Source organism: Salmo salar, chromosome ssa05, assembly GCF_905237065.1.
Source record: "Salmo salar chromosome ssa05, Ssal_v3.1, whole genome shotgun sequence".
NCBI lineage: Eukaryota > Metazoa > Chordata > Actinopteri > Salmoniformes > Salmonidae > Salmo > Salmo salar.
This window is the reverse complement of record NC_059446.1, coordinates 7,678,059-7,704,964: the sequence shown is the minus strand read 5'-3', so window position 1 is coordinate 7,704,964 and position 26,906 is coordinate 7,678,059. Positions and strand designations below refer to the sequence as shown.

The 26,906-nt window shown below is 32.8% G+C and overlaps 1 protein-coding gene across 1 annotated transcript in view; it reads right to left on the bottom strand.

The window, feature by feature from the left end:
- LOC106604185 (probable E3 ubiquitin-protein ligase MID2) overlaps window positions 1–26,906 on the bottom strand; it is a 296,937-nt gene that overhangs the window by 171,352 nt on the left and 98,679 nt on the right. The gene's annotated exons all lie outside the window — the stretch shown is intronic.

The window sequence follows — 26,906 nt, the reverse complement described above, 5'->3', positions numbered from 1 at the left end:
AGATTAATTAGACTGACAACAGGTCTACTATAGATGAATTAGACTGACAACAGGTCTACTATAGATTAATTACACTGACAACAGGTCTACTATAGATTAATTAGACTGACAACGGGTCTACTATAGATTAATTAGACTGACAACAGGTCTACTATAGATTAATTACACTGACAACAGGTCTACAATAGATTAATTAGACAGTGATACTGACAACAGGTCTACTATAGATTAATTAGACTGTGATACTGACAACAGGTCTACTATAGATTAATTAGACTGTGATACTGACAACAGGTCTAATATAGATTAATTAGACTGACAACAGGTCTACTATAGATTAATTAGACTGACGACAACAGGTCTACTATAGATTAATTAGACTGACAACAGGTCTACTATAGATTAATTAGACTGACAACAGGTCTACTATAGATTAATTAGACAGTGATACTGACAACAGGTCTACTATAGATTAATTAGACTGACAACAGGTCTACTATAGATTAATTAGACTGACAACAGGTCTACTATAGATTAATTAGACTGACAACAGGTCTACTATAGATTAATTACACTGACAACAGGTCTACTATAGATTAATTAGACTGACAACAGGTCTACTATAGATTAATTAGACTGTGATACTGACAACAGGTCTACTATAGATTAATTAGACTGACAACAGGTCTACTATAGATTAATTAGACAGTGATACTGACAACAGGTCTACTATAGATTAATTAGACTGACAACAGGTCTACTATAGATTAATTAGACAGTAACTGACAACAGGTCTACTATAGATTAATTAGACATGATACTGACAACAGGTCTACTATAGATTAATTAGGCAACTGACAACAGGTCTACTATAGATTAATTAGACTGACAACAGGTCTACTATAGATTAATTAGACTGACAACAGGTCTACTATAGATTAATTAGACTGACAACAGGTCTACTATAGATTAATTAGACTGACAACAGGTCTACTATAGATTAATTAGACAGGAACTGACAACAGGTCTACTATAGATTAATTAGACTGACAACAGGTCTACTATAGATTAATTAGACTGACAACAGGTCTACTATAGATTAATTAGACTGACAACAGGTCTACTATAGATTAATTAGACTGACAAACAGGTCTACTATAGATTAATTAGACAGTGATACTGACAACAGGTCTACTATAGATTAATTAGACAGTGATACTGACAACAGGTCTACTATAGATTAATTAGACTGACAACAGGTCTACTATAGATTAATTAGACTGACAACAGGTCTACTATAGATTCATTAGACAGTGATACTGACAACAGGTCTACTATAGATTAATTAGACTGACAACAGGTCTACTATAGATTAATTAGACTGACAACAGGTCTACTATAGATTCATTAGACTGACAACAGGTCTACTATAGATTAATTAGACTGACAACAGGTCTACTATAGATTAATTAGACTGACAACAGGTCTACTATAGATTAATTACACTGACAACAGGTCTACTATAGATTAATTAGACTGTGTACGACAACAGGTCTACTATAGATTAATTAGACTGACAACAGGTCTACTATAGATTAATTAGACTGACAACAGGTCTACTATAGATTAATTAGACAGTGATACTGACAACAGGTCTACTATAGATTAATTAGACTGACAACAGGTCTACTATAGATTAATTAGATTGACAACAGGTCTACTACAGATTAATTAGACTGACAACAGGTCTATTATAGATTAATTAGACAGTGATACTGACAACAGGTCTACTATAGATTAATTAGACTGACAACAGGTCTACTATAGATTAATTAGACAGTGATACTGACAACAGGTCTACTATAGATTAATTAGACTGACAACAGGTCTACTATAGATTAATTAGACTGACAACAGGTCTACTATAGATTAATTAGACTGACAACAGGTCTACTATAGATTAATTACACTGACAACAGGTCTACTATAGATTAATTAGACCTGACAACAGGTCTACTATAGATTAATTAGACTGACAACAGGTCTACTATAGATTAATTACACTGACAACAGGTCTACTATAGATTAATTAGACAGTGATACTGACAACACGTCTACTATAGATTAATTAGACTGACAACAGGTCTACTATAGATTAATTAGACTGGTACTGACAACAGGTCTACTATAGATTAATTAGACTGACAACAGGTCTACTATAGATTAATTAGACATGTACTGACAACAGGTCTACTATAGATTAATTAGACTGACAACAGGTCTACTATAGATTAATTAGACAGTGATACTGACAACAGGTCTACTATAGATTAATTAGACAGTGACAACAGGTCTACTATAGATTAATTAGACTGACAACAGGTCTACTATAGATTAATTAGACTACTGACAACAGGTCTACTATAGATTAATTGGACAGTGATACTGACAACAGGTCTACTATAGATTAATTAGACTGACAACAGGTCTACTATAGATTAATTAGACTGACAACAGGTCTACTATAGATTAATTAGACAGTGATACTGACAACAGGTCTACTATAGATTAATTAGACTGACAACAGGTCTACTATAGATTAATTAGACAGTGATACTGACAACAGGTCTACTATAGATTAATTAGACTGACAACAGGTCTACTATAGATTAATTAGACTGACAACAGGTCTACTATAGATGAATTAGACTGACAACAGGTCTACTATAGATTAATTACACTGACAACAGGTCTACTATAGATTAATTAGACTGACAACGGGTCTACTATAGATTAATTAGACTGACAACAGGTCTACTATAGATTAATTAGCACTGACAACAGGTCTACAATAGATTAATTAGACAGTGATACTGACAACAGGTCTACTATAGATTAATTAGACTGTGATACTGACAACAGGTCTACTATAGATTAATTAGACTGATACGACAACAGGTCTACTATAGATTAATTAGACTGACAACAGGTCTACTATAGATTAATTAGACTGACGACAACAGGTCTACTATAGATTAATTAGACTGACAACAGGTCTACTATAGATTAATTAGACTGACAACAGGTCTACTATAGATTAATTAGACGTGATACTGACAACAGGTCTACTATAGATTAATTAGACTGACAACAGGTCTACTATAGATTAATTAGACTGACAACAGGTCTACTATAGATTAATTAGACTGACAACAGGTCTACTATAGATTAATTAGACTGACAACAGGTCTACTATAGATTAATTAGACTGACAACAGGTCTACTATAGATTAATTAGACCTGACAACAGGTCTACTATAGATTAATTAGACTGACAACAGGTCTACTATAGATTAATTAGACAGTATACGACAACAGGTCTACTATAGATTAATTAGACTGACAACAGGTCTACTATAGATTAATTAGACTGACAACAGGTCTACTATAGATTAATTAGACTGACAACAGGTCTACTATAGATTAATTAGACTGACAACAGGTCTACTATAGATTAATTAGACAGTGATACTGACAACAGGTCTACTATAGATTAATTAGACGCTGACAACAGGTCTACTATAGATTAATTAGACATGATACTGACAACAGGTCTACTATAGATTAATTAGACTGACAACAGGTCTACTATAGATTAATTAGACTGACAACAGGTCTACTATAGATTAATTAGACTGACAACAGGTCTACTATAGATTAATTAGACTGACAACAGGTCTACTATAGATTAATTAGACAGTGATACTGACAACAGGTCTACTATAGATTAATTAGACTGACAACAGGTCTACTATAGATTAATTAGACTGACAACAGGTCTACTATAGATTAATTAGACTGACAACAGGTCTACTATAGATTAATTAGACTGACAACAGGTCTACTATAGATTAATTAGACGTGATACTGACAACAGGTCTACTATAGATTAATTAGACAGTGAACTGACAACAGGTCTACTATAGATTAATTAGACTGACAACAGGTCTACTATAGATTAATTAGACTGACAACAGGTCTACTATAGATTAATTAGACTGACAACAGGTCTACTATAGATTAATTAGACAGTGATACTGACAACAGGTCTACTATAGATTAATTAGACTGACAACAGGTCTACTATAGATTAATTAGACTGACAACAGGTCTACTATAGATTAATTAGACTGACAACAGGTCTACTATAGATTAATTAGACAGTGATACTGACAACAGGTCTACTATAGATTAATTAGACTGACAACAGGTCTACTATAGATTAATTAGACATCTGACAACAGGTCTACTATAGATTAATTAGACTGACAACAGGTCTACTATAGATTAATTAGACTGACAACAGGTCTACTATAGATTAATTAGACTGACAACAGGTCTACTATAGATTAATTAGACTGACAACAGGTCTACTATAGATTAATTAGACTCTGACAACAGGTCTACTATAGATTAATTAGACTGACAACAGGTCTACTATAGATTAATTAGACTGACAACAGGTCTACTATAGATTAATTAGACGTGATACTGACAACAGGTCTACTATAGATTAATTAGACTGACAACAGGTCTACTATAGATTAATTAGACTGTGATACTGACAACAGGTCTACTATAGATTAATTAGACTGACAACAGGTCTACTATAGATTAATTAGACGCTGACAACAGGTCTACTATAGATTAATTAGACTGACAACAGGTCTACTATAGATTAATTAGACAGTGATACTGACAACAGGTCTACTATAGATTAATTAGACTGAACTGACAACAGGTCTACTATAGATTAATTAGACTGACAACAGGTCTACTATAGATTAATTAGACGATATGACAACAGGTCTACTATAGATTAATTAGACAGTGATACTGACAACAGGTCTACTATAGATTAATTAGACTGACAACAGGTCTACTATAGATTAATTAGACTGACAACAGGTCTACTATAGATTAATTAGACGTGATCTGACAACAGGTCTACTATAGATTAATTAGACTGACAACAGGTCTACTATAGATTAATTAGACAGTGATACTGACAACAGGTCTACTATAGATTAATTAGACTGACAACAGGTCTACTATAGATTAATTAGACTGACAACAGGTCTACTATAGATTAATTAGACTGACAACAGGTCTACTATAGATTAATTACACTGACAACAGGTCTACTATAGATTAATTAGACTGACAACAGGGTCTACTATAGATTAATTAGACTGACAACAGGTCTACTATAGATTAATTACACTGACAACAGGTCTACTATAGATTAATTAGACTTACTGACAACAGGTCTACTATAGATTAATTAGACTGTCTGACAACAGGTCTACTATAGATTAATTAGACTGACAACAGGTCTACTATAGATTAATTAGACTGACAACAGGTCTACTATAGATTAATTAGACAGTGATACTGACAACAGGTCTACTATAGATTAATTAGACTGACAACAGGTCTACTATAGATTAATTAGACTGACAACAGGTCTACTATAGATTAATTAGACAGTGATACTGACAACAGGTCTACTATAGATTAATTAGACTGACAACAGGTCTACTATAGATTAATTAGACTGACAACAGGTCTACTATAGATTAATTAGACTGACAACAGGTCTACTATAGATTAATTACACTGACAACAGGTCTACTATAGATTAATTAGACTGACAACAGGTCTACTATAGATTAATTAGACAGTGATACTGACAACAGGTCTACTATAGATTAATTAGACTGACAACAGGTCTACTATAGATTAATTAGACAGTGATACTGACAACAGGTCTACTATAGATTAATTAGACTGACAACAGGTCTACTATAGATTAATTAGACTGACAACAGGTCTACTATAGATTAATTAGACTGACAACAGGTCTACTATAGATTAATTAGACTGACAACAGGTCTACTATAGATTAATTAGACAGTGATACTGACAACAGGTCTACTATAGATTAATTAGACTATCTGACAACAGGTCTACTATAGATTAATTAGACTGACAACAGGTCTACTATAGATTAATTAGACTGACAACAGGTCTACTATAGATTAATTAGACTGACAACAGGTCTACTATAGATTAATTGGACTGACAACAGGTCTACTATAGATTAATTAGACTGACAACAGGTCTACTATAGATTAATTAGACGTTACTGACAACAGGTCTACTATAGATTAATTAGACTGACAACAGGTCTACTATAGATTAATTAGACTGACAACAGGTCTACTATAGATTAATTAGACTGACAACAGGTCTACTATAGATTAATTAGACTGACAACAGGTCTACTATAGATTAATTAGACTGACAACAGGTCTACTATAGATTAATTAGACAGTGACTGACAACAGGTCTACTATAGATTAATTAGACATGACAACAGGTCTACTATAGATTAATTAGCAGTGTACTGACAACAGGTCTACTATAGATTAATTAGACTGACAACGGGTCTACTATAGATTAATTAGACTGACAACAGGTCTACTATAGATTAATTAGACTGACAACAGGTCTACTATAGATTAATTAGACTGACAACAGGTCTACTATAGATTAATTAGACAGTGATACTGACAACAGGTCTACTATAGATTAATTAGACTGACAACAGGTCTACTATAGATTAATTAGACTGACAACAGGTCTACTATAGATTAATTAGACTGACAACAGGTCTACTATAGATTAATTAGACTGACAACAGGTCTACTATAGATTAATTAGACAGTGATACTGACAACAGGTCTACTATAGATTAATTAGACAGTGATACTGACAACAGGTCTACTATAGATTAATTAGACTGACAACAGGTCTACTATAGATTAATTAGACTGACAACAGGTCTACTATAGATTCATTAGGCAGTGATACTGACAACAGGTCTACTATAGATTAATTAGACTGACAACAGGTCTACAATAGATTAATTAGACTGACAACAGGTCTACTATAGATTCATTAGACTGACAACAGGTCTACTATAGATTAATTAGACTGACAACAGGTCTACTATAGATTAATTAGACTGACAACAGGTCTACTATAGATTAATTACACTGACAACAGGTCTACTATAGATTAATTAGACGTGAACTGACAACAGGTCTACTATAGATTAATTAGACTGACAACAGGTCTACTATAGATTAATTAGACTGACAACAGGTCTACTATAGATTAATTAGACAGTGATACTGACAACAGGTCTACTATAGATTAATTAGACTGACAACAGGTCTACTATAGATTAATTAGACTGACAACAGGTCTACTATAGATTAATTAGACTGACAACAGGTCTACTATAGATTAATTAGACTGTGATACTGACAACAGGTCTACTATAGATTAATTAGACTGACAACAGGTCTACTATAGATTAATTAGACAGTGATACTGACAACAGGTCTACTATAGATTAATTAGACTGACAACAGGTCTACTATAGATTAATTAGACTGACAACAGGTCTACTATAGATTAATTAGACTGACAACAGGTCTACTATAGATTAATTAGACTGACAACAGGTCTACTATAGATTAATTAGACTGACAACAGGTCTACTATAGATTAATTAGACTGACAACAGGTCTACTATAGATTAATTACACTGACAACAGGTCTACTATAGATTAATTAGACAGTGATACTGACAACACGTCTACTATAGATTAATTAGACTGACAACAGGTCTACTATAGATTAATTAGACTGTGATACTGACAACAGGTCTACTATAGATTAATTAGACTGACAACAGGTCTACTATAGATTAATTAGACTGATACTGACAACAGGTCTACTATAGATTAATTAGACTGACAACAGGTCTACTATAGATTAATTAGACAGTGATACTGACAACAGGTCTACTATAGATTAATTAGACAGTGATACTGACAACAGGTCTACTATAGATTAATTAGACTGACAACAGGTCTACTATAGATTAATTAGACAGTGATAATGACAACAGGTCTACTATAGATTAATTAGACAGTGATACTGACAACAGGTCTACTATAGATTAATTAGACTGACAACAGGTCTACTATAGATTAATTAGACTGACAACAGGTCTATTATAGATTAATTAGACAGTGATACTGACAACAGGTCTACTATAGATTAATTAGACTGACAACAGGTCTACTATAGATTAATTAGACAGTGATACTGACAACAGGTCTACTATAGATTAATTAGACTGACAACAGGTCTACTATAGATTAATTAGACTGACAACAGGTCTACTATAGATTAATTAGACTGACAACAGGTCTACTATAGATTAATTAGACTGACAACAGGTCTACTATAGATTAATTAGACTGACAACAGGTCTACTATAGATTAATTAGACTGACAACAGGTCTACTATAGATTAATTACACTGACAACAGGTCTACTATAGATTAATTAGACAGTGATACTGACAACAGGTCTACTATAGATTAATTAGACTGACAACAGGTCTACTATAGATTAATTAGACTGACAACAGGTCTACTATAGATTAATTAGACTGACAACAGGTCTACTATAGATTAATTAGACTGACAACAGGTCTACTATAGATGAATTAGACTGACAACAGGTCTACTATAGATTAATTACACTGACAACAGGTCTACTATAGATTAATTAGACTGACAACGGGTCTACTATAGATTAATTAGACTGACAACAGGTCTACTATAGATTAATTACACTGACAACAGGTCTACAATAGATTAATTAGACAGTGATACTGACAACAGGTCTACTATAGATTAATTAGGCAGTGATACTGACAACAGGTCTACTATAGATTAATTAGACTGACAACAGGTCTACTATAGATTAATTAGACAGTGATCCTGACAACAGGTCTACTATAGATTAATTAGACTGACAACAGGTCTACTATAGATTAATTAGACTGACAACAGGTCTACTATAGATTAATTAGACTGACAACAGGTCTACTATAGATTAATTAGACTGACAACAGGTCTACTATAGATTAATTAGACAGTGATACTGACAACAGGTCTACTATAGATTAATTAGACTGACAACAGGTCTACTATAGATTAATTAGACTGACAACAGGTCTACTATAGATTAATTAGACAGTGATACTGACAACAGGTCTACTATAGATTAATTAGACTGACAACAGGTCTACTATAGATTAATTAGACTGACTACAGGTCTACTATAGATTAATTAGACTGACAACAGGTCTACTATAGATTAATTAGACTGACAACAGGTCTACTATAGATTAATTAGACTGACAACAGGTCTACTATAGATTAATTAGACAGTGATACTGACAACAGGTCTACTATAGATTAATTAGACTGACAACAGGTCTACTATAGATTAATTAGATTGACAACAGGTCTACTATAGATTAATTAGACAGTGATACTGACAACAGGTCTACTATAGATTAATTAGACAGTGATACTGACAACAGGTCTACTATAGATTAATTAGACTGACAACAGGTCTACTATAGATTAATTAGACTGACAACAGGTCTATTATAGATTAATTAGACAGTGATACTGACACCAGGTCTACTATAGATTAATTAGACTGACAACAGGTCTACTATAGATTAATTAGACAGTGATACTGACAACAGGTCTACTATAGATTAATTAGACTGACAACAGGTCTACTATAGATTAATTAGACTGACAACAGGTCTACTATAGATGAATTAGACTGACAACAGGTCTACTATAGATTAATTACACTGACAACAGGTCTACTATAGATTAATTAGACTGACAACGGGTCTACTATAGATTAATTAGACTGACAACAGGTCTACTATAGATTAATTACACTGACAACAGGTCTACAATAGATTAATTAGACAGTGATACTGACAACAGGTCTACTATAGATTAATTAGGCAGTGATACTGACAACAGGTCTACTATAGATTAATTAGACAGTGATCCTGACAACAGGTCTACTATAGATTAATTAGACTGACAACAGGTCTACTATAGATTAATTAGACTGACAACAGGTCTACTATAGATTAATTAGACTGACAACAGGTCTACTATAGATTAATTAGACTGACAACAGGTCTACTATAGATTAATTAGACAGTGATACTGACAACAGGTCTACTATAGATTAATTAGACTGACAACAAGTCTACTATAGATTAATTAGACTGACAACAGGTCTACTATAGATTAATTAGACAGTGATACTGACAACAGGTCTACTATAGATTAATTAGACTGACAACAGGTCTACTATAGATTAATTAGACTGACTACAGGTCTACAATAGATGAATTAGACTGACAACAGGTCTACTATAGATTAATTAGACTGACAACAGGTCTACTATAGATTAATTAGACTGACAACAGGTCTACTATAGATTAATTAGACAGTGATACTGGCAACAGGTCTACTATAGATTAATTAGACAGTGATACTGACAACAGGTCTACTATAGATTAATTAGACTGACAACAGGTCTACTATAGATTAATTAGACTGACAACAGGTCTACTATAGATTCATTAGGCAGTGATACTGACAACAGGTCTACTATAGATTAATTAGACTGACAACAGGTCTACAATAGATTAATTAGACTGACAACAGGTCTACTATAGATTCATTAGACTGACAACAGGTCTACTATAGATTAATTAGACTGACAACAGGTCTACTATAGATTAATTAGACTGACAACAGGTCTACTATAGATTAATTAGACAGTGATACTGACAACAGGTCTACTATAGATTAATTAGACTGACAACAGGTCTACTATAGATTAATTAGATTGACAACAGGTCTACTATAGATTAATTAGACAGTGATACTGACAACAGGTCTACTATAGATTAATTAGACAGTGATACTGACAACAGGTCTACTATAGATTAATTAGACTGACAACAGGTCTACTATAGATTAATTAGACTGACAACAGGTCTATTATAGATTAATTAGACTGACAACAGGTCTACTATAGATTAATTAGACAGTGATACTGACAACAGGTCTACTATAGATTAATTTGGCAGTGATACTGACAACAGGTCTACTATAGATTAATTAGACTGACAACAGGTCTACTATAGATTAATTAGACTGACAACAGGTCTACTATAGATTAATTAGACTGACAACAGGTCTACTATAGATTAATTAGACTGACAACAGGTCTACTATAGATTAATTAGACTGACAACAGGTCTACTATAGATTAATTAGACAGTGATACTGACAACAGGTCTACTATAGATTAATTAGACTGACAACAGGTCTACTATAGATTAATTAGACTGACAACAGGTCTACTATAGATTAATTAGACTGACAACAGGTCTACTATAGATTAATTAGACTGACAACAGGTCTACTATAGATTAATTAGACTGACAACAGGTCTACTATAGATTAATTAGACAGTGATACTGACAACAGGTCTACTATAGATTAATTAGACTGACAACAGGTCTACTATAGATTAATTAGACTGACAACAGGTCTACTATAGATTAATTAGACAGTGATACTGACAACAGGTCTACTATAGATTAATTAGACAGTGATACTGACAACAGGTCTACTATAGATTAATTAGACTGACAACAGGTCTACTATAGATTAATTAGACTGACAACAGGTCTACTATAGATTAATTAGACAGTGATACTGACAACAGGTCTACTATAGATTAATTAGACTGACAACAGGTCTACTATAGATTAATTAGACAGTGATACTGACAACAGGTCTACTATAGATTAATTAGACTGACAACAGGTCTACTATAGATTAATTAGACTGACAACAGGTCTACTATAGATGAATTAGACTGACAACAGGTCTACTATAGATTAATTACACTGACAACAGGTCTACTATAGATTAATTAGACTGACAACGGGTCTACTATAGATTAATTAGACTGACAACAGGTCTACTATAGATTAATTACACTGACAACAGGTCTACAATAGATTAATTAGACAGTGATACTGACAACAGGTCTACTATAGATTAATTAGACTGTGATACTGACAACAGGTCTACTATAGATTAATTAGACTGTGATACTGACAACAGGTCTAATATAGATTAATTAGACTGACAACAGGTCTACTATAGATTAATTAGACTGTGATACTGACAACAGGTCTACTATAGATTAATTAGACTGACAACAGGTCTACTATAGATTAATTAGACTGACAACAGGTCTACTATAGATTAATTAGACAGTGATACTGACAACAGGTCTACTATAGATTAATTAGACTGACAACAGGTCTACTATAGATTAATTAGACTGACAACAGGTCTACTATAGATTAATTAGACTGACAACAGGTCTACTATAGATTAATTACACTGACAACAGGTCTACTATAGATTAATTAGACTGACAACAGGTCTACTATAGATTAATTAGACAGTGATACTGACAACAGGTCTACTATAGATTAATTAGACTGACAACAGGTCTACTATAGATTAATTAGACAGTGATACTGACAACAGGTCTACTATAGATTAATTAGACTGACAACAGGTCTACTATAGATTAATTAGACTGACAACAGGTCTACTATAGATTAATTAGACTGACAACAGGTCTACTATAGATTAATTAGACTGACAACAGGTCTACTATAGATTAATTAGACAGTGATACTGACAACAGGTCTACTATAGATTAATTAGACCTGACAACAGGTCTACTATAGATTAATTAGGCGTGAACTGACAACAGGTCTACTATAGATTAATTAGACTGACAACAGGTCTACTATAGATTAATTAGACTGACAACAGGTCTACTATAGATTAATTAGACTGACAACAGGTCTACTATAGATTAATTAGACTGACAACAGGTCTACTATAGATTAATTAGACGTGATACTGACAACAGGTCTACTATAGATTATTTAGACTGACAACAGGTCTACTATAGATTAATTAGACTGACAACAGGTCTACTATAGATTAATTAGACTGACAACAGGTCTACTATAGATTAATTAGACTGACAACAGGTCTACTATAGATTAATTAGACAGTGATACTGACAACAGGTCTACTATAGATTAATTAGACAGTGATACTGACAACAGGTCTACTATAGATTAATTAGACTGACAACAGGTCTACTATAGATTAATTAGACTGACAACAGGTCTACTATAGATTCATTAGCGTGATACTGACAACAGGTCTACTATAGATTAATTAGACTGACAACAGGTCTACTATAGATTAATTAGACTGACAACAGGTCTACTATAGATTAATTAGACTGACAACAGGTCTACTATAGATTAATTAGACTGACAACAGGTCTACTATAGATTAATTAGACTGACAACAGGTCTACTATAGATTAATTACACTGACAACAGGTCTACTATAGATTAATTAGACAGTGATACTGACAACAGGTCTACTATAGATTAATTAGACTGACAACAGGTCTACTATAGATTAATTAGACTGACAACAGGTCTACTATAGATTAATTAGACAGTGATACTGACAACAGGTCTACTATAGATTAATTAGACTGACAACAGGTCTACTATAGATTAATTAGATTGACAACAGGTCTACTACAGATTAATTAGACTGACAACAGGTCTACTATAGATTAATTAGACGTGATACTGACAACAGGTCTACTATAGATTAATTAGACTGACAACAGGTCTACTATAGATTAATTAGACAGTGATACTGACAACAGGTCTACTATAGATTAATTAGACTGACAACAGGTCTACTATAGATTAATTAGACTGACAACAGGTCTACTATAGATTAATTAGACTGACAACAGGTCTACTATAGATTAATTACACTGACAACAGGTCTACTATAGATTAATTAGACTGACAACAGGTCTACTATAGATTAATTAGACTGACAACAGGTCTACTATAGATTAATTACACTGACAACAGGTCTACTATAGATTAATTAGACAGTGATACTGACAACAGGTCTACTATAGATTAATTAGACTGACAACAGGTCTACTATAGATTAATTAGACTGTGATACTGACAACAGGTCTACTATAGATTAATTAGACTGACAACAGGTCTACTATAGATTAATTAGACAGTGATACTGACAACAGGTCTACTATAGATTAATTAGACTGACAACAGGTCTACTATAGATTAATTAGACAGTGATACTGACAACAGGTCTACTATAGATTAATTAGACTGACAACAGGTCTACTATAGATTAATTAGACTGACAACAGGTCTACTATAGATTAATTAGACTGACAACAGGTCTACTATAGATTAATTAGACAGTGATACTGACAACAGGTCTACTATAGATTAATTAGACTGACAACAGGTCTACTATAGATTAATTAGACCTGACAACAGGTCTACTATAGATTAATTAGACTGACAACAGGTCTACTATAGATTAATTAGACGGATCCTGACAACAGGTCTACTATAGATTAATTAGACTGACAACAGGTCTACTATAGATTAATTAGACTGACAACAGGTCTACTATAGATTAATTAGACTGACAACAGGTCTACTATAGATAAATTAGACTGACAACAGGTCTACTATAGATTAATTACACTGACAACAGGTCTACTATAGATTAATTAGACTGACAACGGGTCTACTATAGATTAATTAGACTGACAACAGGTCTACTATAGATTAATTAGACTGACAACAGGTCTACTATAGATTAATTAGACGAACTGACAACAGGTCTACTATAGATTAATTGGGCAGTGATACTGACAACAGGTCTACTATAGATTAATTAGACTGACAACAGGTCTACTATAGATTAATTAGACTGACAACAGGTCTACTATAGATTAATTAGACTGACAACAGGTCTACTATAGATTAATTAGACTGACAACAGGTCTACTATAGATTAATTAGACAGTGATACTGACAACAGGTCTACTATAGATTAATTAGACTGACAACAGGTCTACTATAGATTAATTAGACTGACAACAGGTCTACTATAGATTAATTAGACAGTGATACTGACAACAGGTCTACTATAGATTAATTAGACTGACAACAGGTCTACTATAGATTAATTAGACTGACAACAGGTCTACTATAGATTAATTAGACTGACAACAGGTCTACTATAGATTAATTAGACTGACAACAGGTCTACTATAGATTAATTAGACTGACAACAGGTCTACTATAGATTAATTAGACAGTGATACTGACAACAGGTCTACTATAGATTAATTAGACTGACAACAGGTCTACTATAGATTAATTAGACTGACAACAGGTCTACTATAGATTAATTAGACAGTGATACTGACAACAGGTCTACTATAGATTAATTAGACAGTGATACTGACAACAGGTCTACTATAGATTAATTAGACTGACAACAGGTCTACTATAGATTAATTAGACTGACAACAGGTCTATTATAGATTAATTAGACGTCTGACAACAGGTCTACTATAGATTAATTAGACTGACAACAGGTCTACTATAGATTAATTAGACAGTGATACTGACAACAGGTCTACTATAGATTAATTAGACTGACAACAGGTCTACTATAGATTAATTAGACTGACAACAGGTCTACTATAGATGAATTAGACTGACAACAGGTCTACTATAGATTAATTACACTGACAACAGGTCTACTATAGATTAATTAGACTGACAACGGGTCTACTATAGATTAATTAGACTGACAACAGGTCTACTATAGATTAATTACACTGACAACAGGTCTACAATAGATTAATTAGACAGTGATACTGACAACAGGTCTACTATAGATTAATTAGGCAGTGATACTGACAACAGGTCTACTATAGATTAATTAGACTGACAACAGGTCTACTATAGATTAATTAGACAGTGATCCTGACAACAGGTCTACTATAGATTAATTAGACTGACAACAGGTCTACTATAGATTAATTAGACTGACAACAGGTCTACTATAGATTAATTAGACTGACAACAGGTCTACTATAGATTAATTAGACTGACAACAGGTCTACTATAGATTAATTAGACAGTGATACTGACAACAGGTCTACTATAGATTAATTAGACTGACAACAAGTCTACTATAGATTAATTAGACTGACAACAGGTCTACTATAGATTAATTAGACTGTACTGACAACAGGTCTACTATAGATTAATTAGACTGACAACAGGTCTACTATAGATTAATTAGACTGACAACAGGTCTACTATAGATTAATTAGACTGACAACAGGTCTACTATAGATTAATTAGACTGACAACAGGTCTACTATAGATTAATTAGACTGACAACAGGTCTACTATAGATTAATTAGACTGACACCAACAGGTCTACTATAGATTAATTAGACATGATACTGACAACAGGTCTACTATAGATTAATTAGACTGACAACAGGTCTACTATAGATTAATTAGACTGACAACAGGTCTACTATAGATTAATTAGACAGTGATACTGACAACAGGTCTACTATAGATTAATTAGACTCTGACAACAGGTCTACTATAGATTAATTAGCAGTGATACTGACAACAGGTCTACTATAGATTAATTAGACTGACAACAGGTCTACTATAGATTAATTAGACTGACAACAGGTCTACTATAGATTAATTAGACTGACAACAGGTCTACTATAGATTAATTAGACTGACAACAGGTCTACTATAGATTAATTAGACAGTGATACTGACAACAGGTCTACTATAGATTAATTAGACTGACAACAGGTCTACTATAGATTAATTAGACTGACAACAGGTCTACTATAGATTAATTAGACTGACAACAGGTCTACTATAGATTAATTAGACTGACAACAGGTCTACTATAGATTAATTAGACAGTGATACTGACAACAGGTCTACTATAGATTAATTAGACAGGATACTGACAACAGGTCTACTATAGATTAATTAGACTGACAACAGGTCTACTATAGATTAATTAGACTGACAACAGGTCTACTATAGATTAATTAGACAGTGATACTGACAACAGGTCTACTATAGATTAATTAGACTGACAACAGGTCTACTATAGATTAATTAGACTGACAACAGGTCTACTATAGATTAATTAGACTGACAACAGGTCTACTATAGATTAATTAGACTGACAACAGGTCTACTATAGATTAATTAGACTGACAACAGGTCTACTATAGATTAATTAGACTGACAACAGGTCTACTATAGATTAATTAGACTGTGATACTGACAACAGGTCTACTATAGATTAATTAGACTGACAACAGGTCTACTATAGATTAATTAGACTGACAACAGGTCTACTATAGATTAATTAGACAGTGATACTGACAACAGGTCTACTATAGATTAATTAGACTGACAACAGGTCTACTATAGATTAATTAGACTGACAACAGGTCTACTATAGATTAATTAGACTGACAACAGGTCTACTATAGATTAATTAGACTGACAACAGGTCTACTATAGATTAATTAGACAGTGATACTGACAACAGGTCTACTATAGATTAATTAGACTGACAACAGGTCTACTATAGATTAATTAGACTGACAACAGGTCTACTATAGATTAATTAGACTGACAACAGGTCTACTATAGATTAATTAGACTGACAACAGGTCTACTATAGATTAATTAGACTGACAACAGGTCTACTATAGATTAATTAGACTGACAACAGGTCTACTATAGATTAATTACACTGACAACAGGTCTACTATAGATTAATTAGACAGTGATACTGACAACAGGTCTACTATAGATTAATTAGACGTGACTGACAACAGGTCTACTATAGATTAATTAGACTGACAACAGGTCTACTATAGATTAATTAGACAGTGATACTGACAACAGGTCTACTATAGATTAATTAGACTGACAACAGGTCTACTATAGATTAATTAGACTGAACGACAACAGGTCTACTATAGATTAATTAGACGTCTGACAACAGGTCTACTATAGATTAATTAGACTGACAACAGGTCTACTATAGATTAATTAGACTGACAACAGGTCTACTATAGATTAATTAGACGTGTCTGACAACAGGTCTACTATAGATTAATTAGACTGACAACAGGTCTACTATAGATTAATTAGACTGACAACAGGTCTACTATAGATTAATTAGACTGACAACAGGTCTACTATAGATTAATTAGACAGTGATACTGACAACAGGTCTACTATAGATTAATTAGACTGACAACAGGTCTACTATAGATTAATTAGACTGACAACAGGTCTACTATAGATTAATTAGACTGACAACAGGTCTACTATAGATTAATTAGACTGACAACAGGTCTACTATAGATTAATTAGCACTGACAACAGGTCTACTATAGATTAATTAGACTGACAACAGGTCTACTATAGATTAATTAGACTGACAACAGGTCTACTATAGATTAATTACACTGACAACAGGTCTACTATAGATTAATTAGACTGTGATACTGACAACAGGTCTACTATAGATTAATTAGACTCTGACAACAGGTCTACTATAGATTAATTAGACTGACAACAGGTCTACTATAGATTAATTAGACTGACAACAGGTCTACTATAGATTAATTAGACTGACAACAGGTCTACTATAGATTAATTAGACTGACAACAGGTCTACTATAGATTAATTAGACAGTGATACTGACAACAGGTCTACTATAGATTAATTAGACTGACAACAGGTCTACTATAGATTAATTAGACTGACAACAGGTCTACTATAGATTAATTAGACAGTGATACTGACAACAGGTCTACTATAGATTAATTAGACTGACAACAGGTCTACTATAGATTAATTAGACTGACAACAGGTCTACTATAGATTAATTAGACTGACAACAGGTCTACTATAGATTAATTAGACTGACAACAGGTCTACTATAGATTAATTAGACTGACAACAGGTCTACTATAGATTAATTAGACAGTGATACTGACAACAGGTCTACTATAGATTAATTAGACTGACAACAGGTCTACTATAGATTAATTAGACTGACAACAGGTCTACTATAGATTAATTAGACAGTGATACTGACAACAGGTCTACTATAGATTAATTAGACAGTGATACTGACAACAGGTCTACTATAGATTAATTAGACTGACAACAGGTCTACTATAGATTAATTAGACTGACAACAGGTCTACTATAGATTAATTAGACGTGATACTGACAACAGGTCTACTATAGATTAATTAGACTGACAACAGGTCTACTATAGATTAATTAGACAGTGATACTGACAACAGGTCTACTATAGATTAATTAGACTGACAACAGGTCTACTATAGATTAATTAGACTGACAACAGGTCTACTATAGATTAATTAGACTGACAACAGGTCTACTATAGATTAATTACACTGACAACAGGTCTACTATAGATTAATTAGACTGACAACAGGTCTACTATAGATTAATTAGACTGACAACAGGTCTACTATAGATTAATTACACTGACAACAGGTCTACTATAGATTAATTAGACAGTGATACTGACAACAGGTCTACTATAGATTAATTAGGCAGACTGACAACAGGTCTACTATAGATTAATTAGACTGACAACAGGTCTACTATAGATTAATTAGACAGTGATCCTGACAACAGGTCTACTATAGATTAATTAGACTGACAACAGGTCTACTATAGATTAATTAGACTGACAACAGGTCTACTATAGATTAATTAGACTGACAACAGGTCTACTATAGATTAATTAGACTGACAACAGGTCTACTATAGATTAATTAGACAGTGATACTGACAACAGGTCTACTATAGATTAATTAGACTGACAACAAGTCTACTATAGATTAATTAGACTGACAACAGGTCTACTATAGATTAATTAGACAGTGATACTGACAACAGGTCTACTATAGATTAATTAGACTGACAACAGGTCTACTATAGATTAATTAGACTGACAACAGGTCTACAATAGATTAATTAGACTGACAACAGGTCTACTATAGATTAATTAGACTGACAACAGGTCTACTATAGATTAATTAGACTGACAACAGGTCTACTATAGATTAATTAGACAGTGATACTGACAACAGGTCTACTATAGATTAATTAGACTTACTGACAACAGGTCTACTATAGATTAATTAGACTGACAACAGGTCTACTATAGATTAATTAGACTGACAACAGGTCTACTATAGATTAATTAGACAGTGATACTGACAACAGGTCTACTATAGATTAATTAGACTGACAACAGGTCTACTATAGATTAATTAGACTGACAACAGGTCTACTATAGATTAATTAGACTGACAACAGGTCTACTATAGATTAATTAGACTGACAACAGGTCTACTATAGATTAATTAGACTGACAACAGGTCTACTATAGATTAATTAGACAGTGATACTGACAACAGGTCTACTATAGATTAATTAGACTGACAACAGGTCTACTATAGATTAATTAGACTGACAACAGGTCTACTATAGATTAATTAGACAGTGATACTGACAACAGGTCTACTATAGATTAATTAGACTCGACAACAGGTCTACTATAGATTAATTAGACTGACAACAGGTCTACTATAGATTAATTAGACTGACAACAGGTCTACTATAGATTAATTAGACTGACAACAGGTCTACTATAGATTAATTAGACAGTGATACTGACAACAGGTCTACTATAGATTAATTAGACTGACAACAGGTCTACTATAGATTAATTAGACTGACAACAGGTCTACTATAGATTAATTAGACTGACAACAGGTCTACTATAGATTAATTGACAGGATACTGACAACAGGTCTACTATAGATTAATTAGACTGACAACAGGTCTACTATAGATTAATTAGACTGACAACAGGTCTACTATAGATTAATTAGACTGACAACAGGTCTACTATAGATTAATTAGACTGACAACAGGTCTACTATAGATGAATTAGACTGACAACAGGTCTACTATAGATTAATTACACTGACAACAGGTCTACTATAGATTAATTAGACTGACAACAGGTCTACTATAGATTAATTAGACTGACAACAGGTCTACTATAGATTAATTACACTGACAACAGGTCTACTATAGATTAATTAGACTGTGATACTGACAACAGGTCTACTATAGATTAATTAGCTTACTGACAACAGGTCTACTATAGATTAATTAGACTGACAACAGGTCTACTATAGATTAATTAGACGCTGACAACAGGTCTACTATAGATTAATTAGACTGACAACAGGTCTACTATAGATTAATTAGACTGACAACAGGTCTACTATAGATTAATTAGACTGACAACAGGTCTACTATAGATTAATTAGACTGACAACAGGTCTACTATAGATTAATTAGACAGTGATACTGACAACAGGTCTACTATAGATTAATTAGACTGACAACAGGTCTACTATAGATTAATTAGACTGACAACAGGTCTACTATAGATTAATTAGACAGTGATACTGACAACAGGTCTACTATAGATTAATTAGACTGACAACAGGTCTACTATAGATTAATTAGACTGACAACAGGTCTACTATAGATTAATTAGACTGACAACAGGTCTACTATAGATTAATTAGACTGACAACAGGTCTACTATAGATTAATTAGACTGACAACAGGTCTACTATAGATTAATTAGACAGTGATACTGACAACAGGTCTACTATAGATTAATTAGACTGACAACAGGTCTACTATAGATTAATTAGACTGACAACAGGTCTACTATAGATTAATTAGACAGTTGACAACAGGTCTACTATAGATTAATTAGACTGACAACAGGTCTACTATAGATTAATTAGACTGACAACAGGTCTACTATAGATTAATTAGACTAACTGACAACAGGTCTACTATAGATTAATTAGACTGACAACAGGTCTACTATAGATTAATTAGACAGTGATACTGACAACAGGTCTACTATAGATTAATTAGACTGACAACAGGTCTACTATAGATTAATTAGACTGACAACAGGTCTACTATAGATTAATTAGACTGACAACAGGTCTACTATAGATTAATTAGACTGACAACAGGTCTACTATAGATTAATTAGACTGACAACAGGTCTACTATAGATTAATTAGACTGACAACAGGTCTACTATAGATTAATTAGACTGACAACAGGTCTACTATAGATTAATTAGACGTGTACTGACAACAGGTCTACTATAGATTAATTAGGCAGTGATACTGACAACAGGTCTACTATAGATTAATTAGACTGACAACAGGTCTACTATAGATTAATTAGACATATCTGACAACAGGTCTACTATAGATTAATTAGACTTGACAACAGGTCTACTATAGATTAATTAGACTGACAACAGGTCTACTATAGATTAATTAGACTGACAACAGGTCTACTATAGATTAATTAGACTGACAACAGGTCTACTATAGATTAATTAGACAGTGATACTGACAACAGGTCTACTATAGATTAATTAGACTGACAACAGGTCTACTATAGATTAATTAGACTGACAACAGGTCTACTATAGATTAATTAGACCTGACAACAGGTCTACTATAGATTAATTAGACTGACAACAGGTCTACTATAGATTAATTAGACTGACAACAGGTCTACTATAGATTAATTAGACTGACAACAGGTCTACTATAGATTAATTAGACTGACAACAGGTCTACTATAGATTAATTAGACTGACAACAGGTCTACTATAGATTAATTAGACAGTGATACTGACAACAGGTCTACTATAGATTAATTAGACTTGACAACAGGTCTACTATAGATTAATTAGACTGACAACAGGTCTACTATAGATTAATTAGACTGACAACAGGTCTACTATAGATTAATTAGAACTGACAACAGGTCTACTATAGATTAATTAGACTGACAACAGGTCTACTATAGATTAATTAGACTCTGACAACAGGTCTACTATAGATTAATTAGACTGACAACAGGTCTACTATAGATTAATTAGACTGACAACAGGTCTACTATAGATTAATTAGACTGACAACAGGTCTACTATAGATTAATTAGACTGACAACAGGTCTACTATAGATTAATTAGACTGACAACAGGTCTACTATAGATTAATTAGACTGACAACAGGTCTACTATAGATTAATTAGACTAGACAACAGGTCTACTATAGATTAATTAGACAGTGATACTGACAACAGGTCTACTATAGATTAATTAGACTGACAACAGGTCTACTATAGATTAATTAGACTGACAACAGGTCTACTATAGATTAATTAGACTGACAACAGGTCTACTATAGATTAATTAGACATCTGACAACAGGTCTACTATAGATTAATTAGACTGACAACAGGTCTACTATAGATTAATTAGACTGACAACAGGTCTACTATAGATTAATTAGACGTGATGACAACAGGTCTACTATAGATTAATTAGACTGACAACAGGTCTACTATAGATTAATTAGACTGACAACAGGTCTACTATAGATTAATTAGACAGTCCGTCTGACAACAGGTCTACTATAGATTAATTAGACTGACAACAGGTCTACTATAGATTAATTAGACTGACAACAGGTCTACTATAGATTAATTAGACTAGACAACAGGTCTACTATAGATTAATTAGACTGACAACAGGTCTACTATAGATTAATTAGACTGACAACAGGTCTACTATAGATTAATTAGACTGAACTGACAACAGGTCTACTATAGATTAATTAGACTGACAACAGGTCTACTATAGATTAATTAGACTCGACAACAGGTCTACTATAGATTAATTAGACTGACAACAGGTCTACTATAGATTAATTAGACTGACAACAGGTCTACTATAGATTAATTAGACTACTGACAACAGGTCTACTATAGATTAATTAGACTGACAACAGGTCTACTATAGATTAATTAGACTGACAACAGGTCTACTATAGATTAATTAGACTGACAACAGGTCTACTATAGATTAATTAGACTGACAACAGGTCTACTATAGATTAATTAGACAGTGATACTGACAACAGGTCTACTATAGATTAATTAGACTCTGACAACAGGTCTACTATAGATTAATTAGACTGACAACAGGTCTACTATAGATTAATTAGACAGTGATACTGACAACAGGTCTACTATAGATTAATTAGACTGACAACAGGTCTACTATAGATTAATTAGACTGACAACAGGTCTACTATAGATTAATTAGACATTTGACAACAGGTCTACTATAGATTAATTAGACTGACAACAGGTCTACTATAGATTAATTACACTGACAACAGGTCTACTATAGATTAATTAGACTGACAACAGGTCTACTATAGATTAATTAGACTGACAACAGGTCTACTATAGATTAATTAGACTGACAACAGGTCTACTATAGATTAATTAGACTAGACAACAGGTCTACTATAGATTAATTAGACTACTGACAACAGGTCTACTATAGATTAATTAGACTGACAACAGGTCTACTATAGATTAATTAGACAGTATGACAACAGGTCTACTATAGATTAATTAGACTGACAACAGGTCTACTATAGATTAATTAGACTTGACAACAGGTCTACTATAGATTAATTAGACTGACAACAGGTCTACTATAGATTAATTAGACTGACAACAGGTCTACTATAGATTAATTAGACAGTGATACTGACAACAGGTCTACTATAGATTAATTAGACTGACAACAGGTCTACTATAGATTAATTAGACTGACAACAGGTCTACTATAGATTAATTAGACAGTGATCGACAACAGGTCTACTATAGATTAATTAGACTGACAACAGGTCTACTATAGATTAATTAGACTGACAACAGGTCTACTATAGATTAATTAGACATGACAACAGGTCTACTATAGATTAATTAGACTGACAACAGGTCTACTATAGATTAATTAGACTGACAACAGGTCTACTATAGATTAATTAGACTGACAACAGGTCTACTATAGATTAATTAGACGTGACTGACAACAGGTCTACTATAGATTAATTAGACATCTGACAACAGGTCTACTATAGATTAATTAGACTGACAACAGGTCTACTATAGATTAATTAGACGATACTGACAACAGGTCTACTATAGATTAATTAGACTGACAACAGGTCTACTATAGATTAATTAGACTGACAACAGGTCTACTATAGATTAATTAGACTGACAACAGGTCTACTATAGATTAATTAGACTGACAACAGGTCTACTATAGATTAATTAGACATGACAACAGGTCTACTATAGATTAATTAGACTGACAACAGGTCTACTATAGATTAATTAGACTGACAACAGGTCTACTATAGATTAATTAGACATATACTGACAACAGGTCTACTATAGATTAATTAGACTGACAACAGGTCTACTATAGATTAATTAGACTGACAACAGGTCTACTATAGATTAATTAGACTGACAACAGGTCTACTATAGATTAATTAGACTGACAACAGGTCTACTATAGATTAATTAGACCCTGACAACAGGTCTACTATAGATTAATTAGACAGTGATCGACAACAGGTCTACTATAGATTAATTAGACTGACAACAGGTCTACTATAGATTAATTAGACAGTGATCTGACAACAGGTCTACTATAGATTAATTAGACTGACAACAGGTCTACTATAGATTAATTAGACTGACAACAGGTCTACTATAGATTAATTAGACTGACAACAGGTCTACTATAGATTAATTAGACTTGACAACAGGTCTACTATAGATTAATTAGACTGACAACAGGTCTACTATAGATTAATTAGACTGTGATACTGACAACAGGTCTACTATAGATTAATTAGACTGACAACAGGTCTACTATAGATTAATTAGACTGACAACAGGTCTACTATAGATTAATTAGACTGACAACAGGTCTACTATAGATTAATTAGACTGACAACAGGTCTACTATAGATTAATTAGACTGACAACAGGTCTACTATAGATTAATTAGACAGTGATACTGACAACAGGTCTACTATAGATTAATTAGACTGACAACAGGTCTACTATAGATTAATTAGACTGTGATACTGACAACAGGTCTACTATAGATTAATTAGACTGACAACAGGTCTACTATAGATTAATTAGACTGACAACAGGTCTACTATAGATTAATTAGACTGACAACAGGTCTACTATAGATTAATTAGACAAGACTGACAACAGGTCTACTATAGATTAATTAGACTGACAACAGGTCTACTATAGATTAATTAGACTGACAACAGGTCTACTATAGATTAATTAGACTGACAACAGGTCTACTATAGATTAATTAGACTGACAACAGGTCTACTATAGATTAATTAGACATACTGACAACAGGTCTACTATAGATTAATTAGACTGACAACAGGTCTACTATAGATTAATTAGACTGTACGACAACAGGTCTACTATAGATTAATTAGACTGTGCACAACAGGTCTACTATAGATTAATTAGACTGACAACAGGTCTACTATAGATTAATTAGACTGACAACAGGTCTACTATAGATTAATTAGACTGACAACAGGTCTACTATAGATTAATTAGACAGTGATACTGACAACAGGTCTACTATAGATTAATTAGACTGACAACAGGTCTACTATAGATTAATTAGACTGACAACAGGTCTACTATAGATTAATTAGACTGGACAACAGGTCTACTATAGATTAATTAGACTGACAACAGGTCTACTATAGATTAATTAGACTG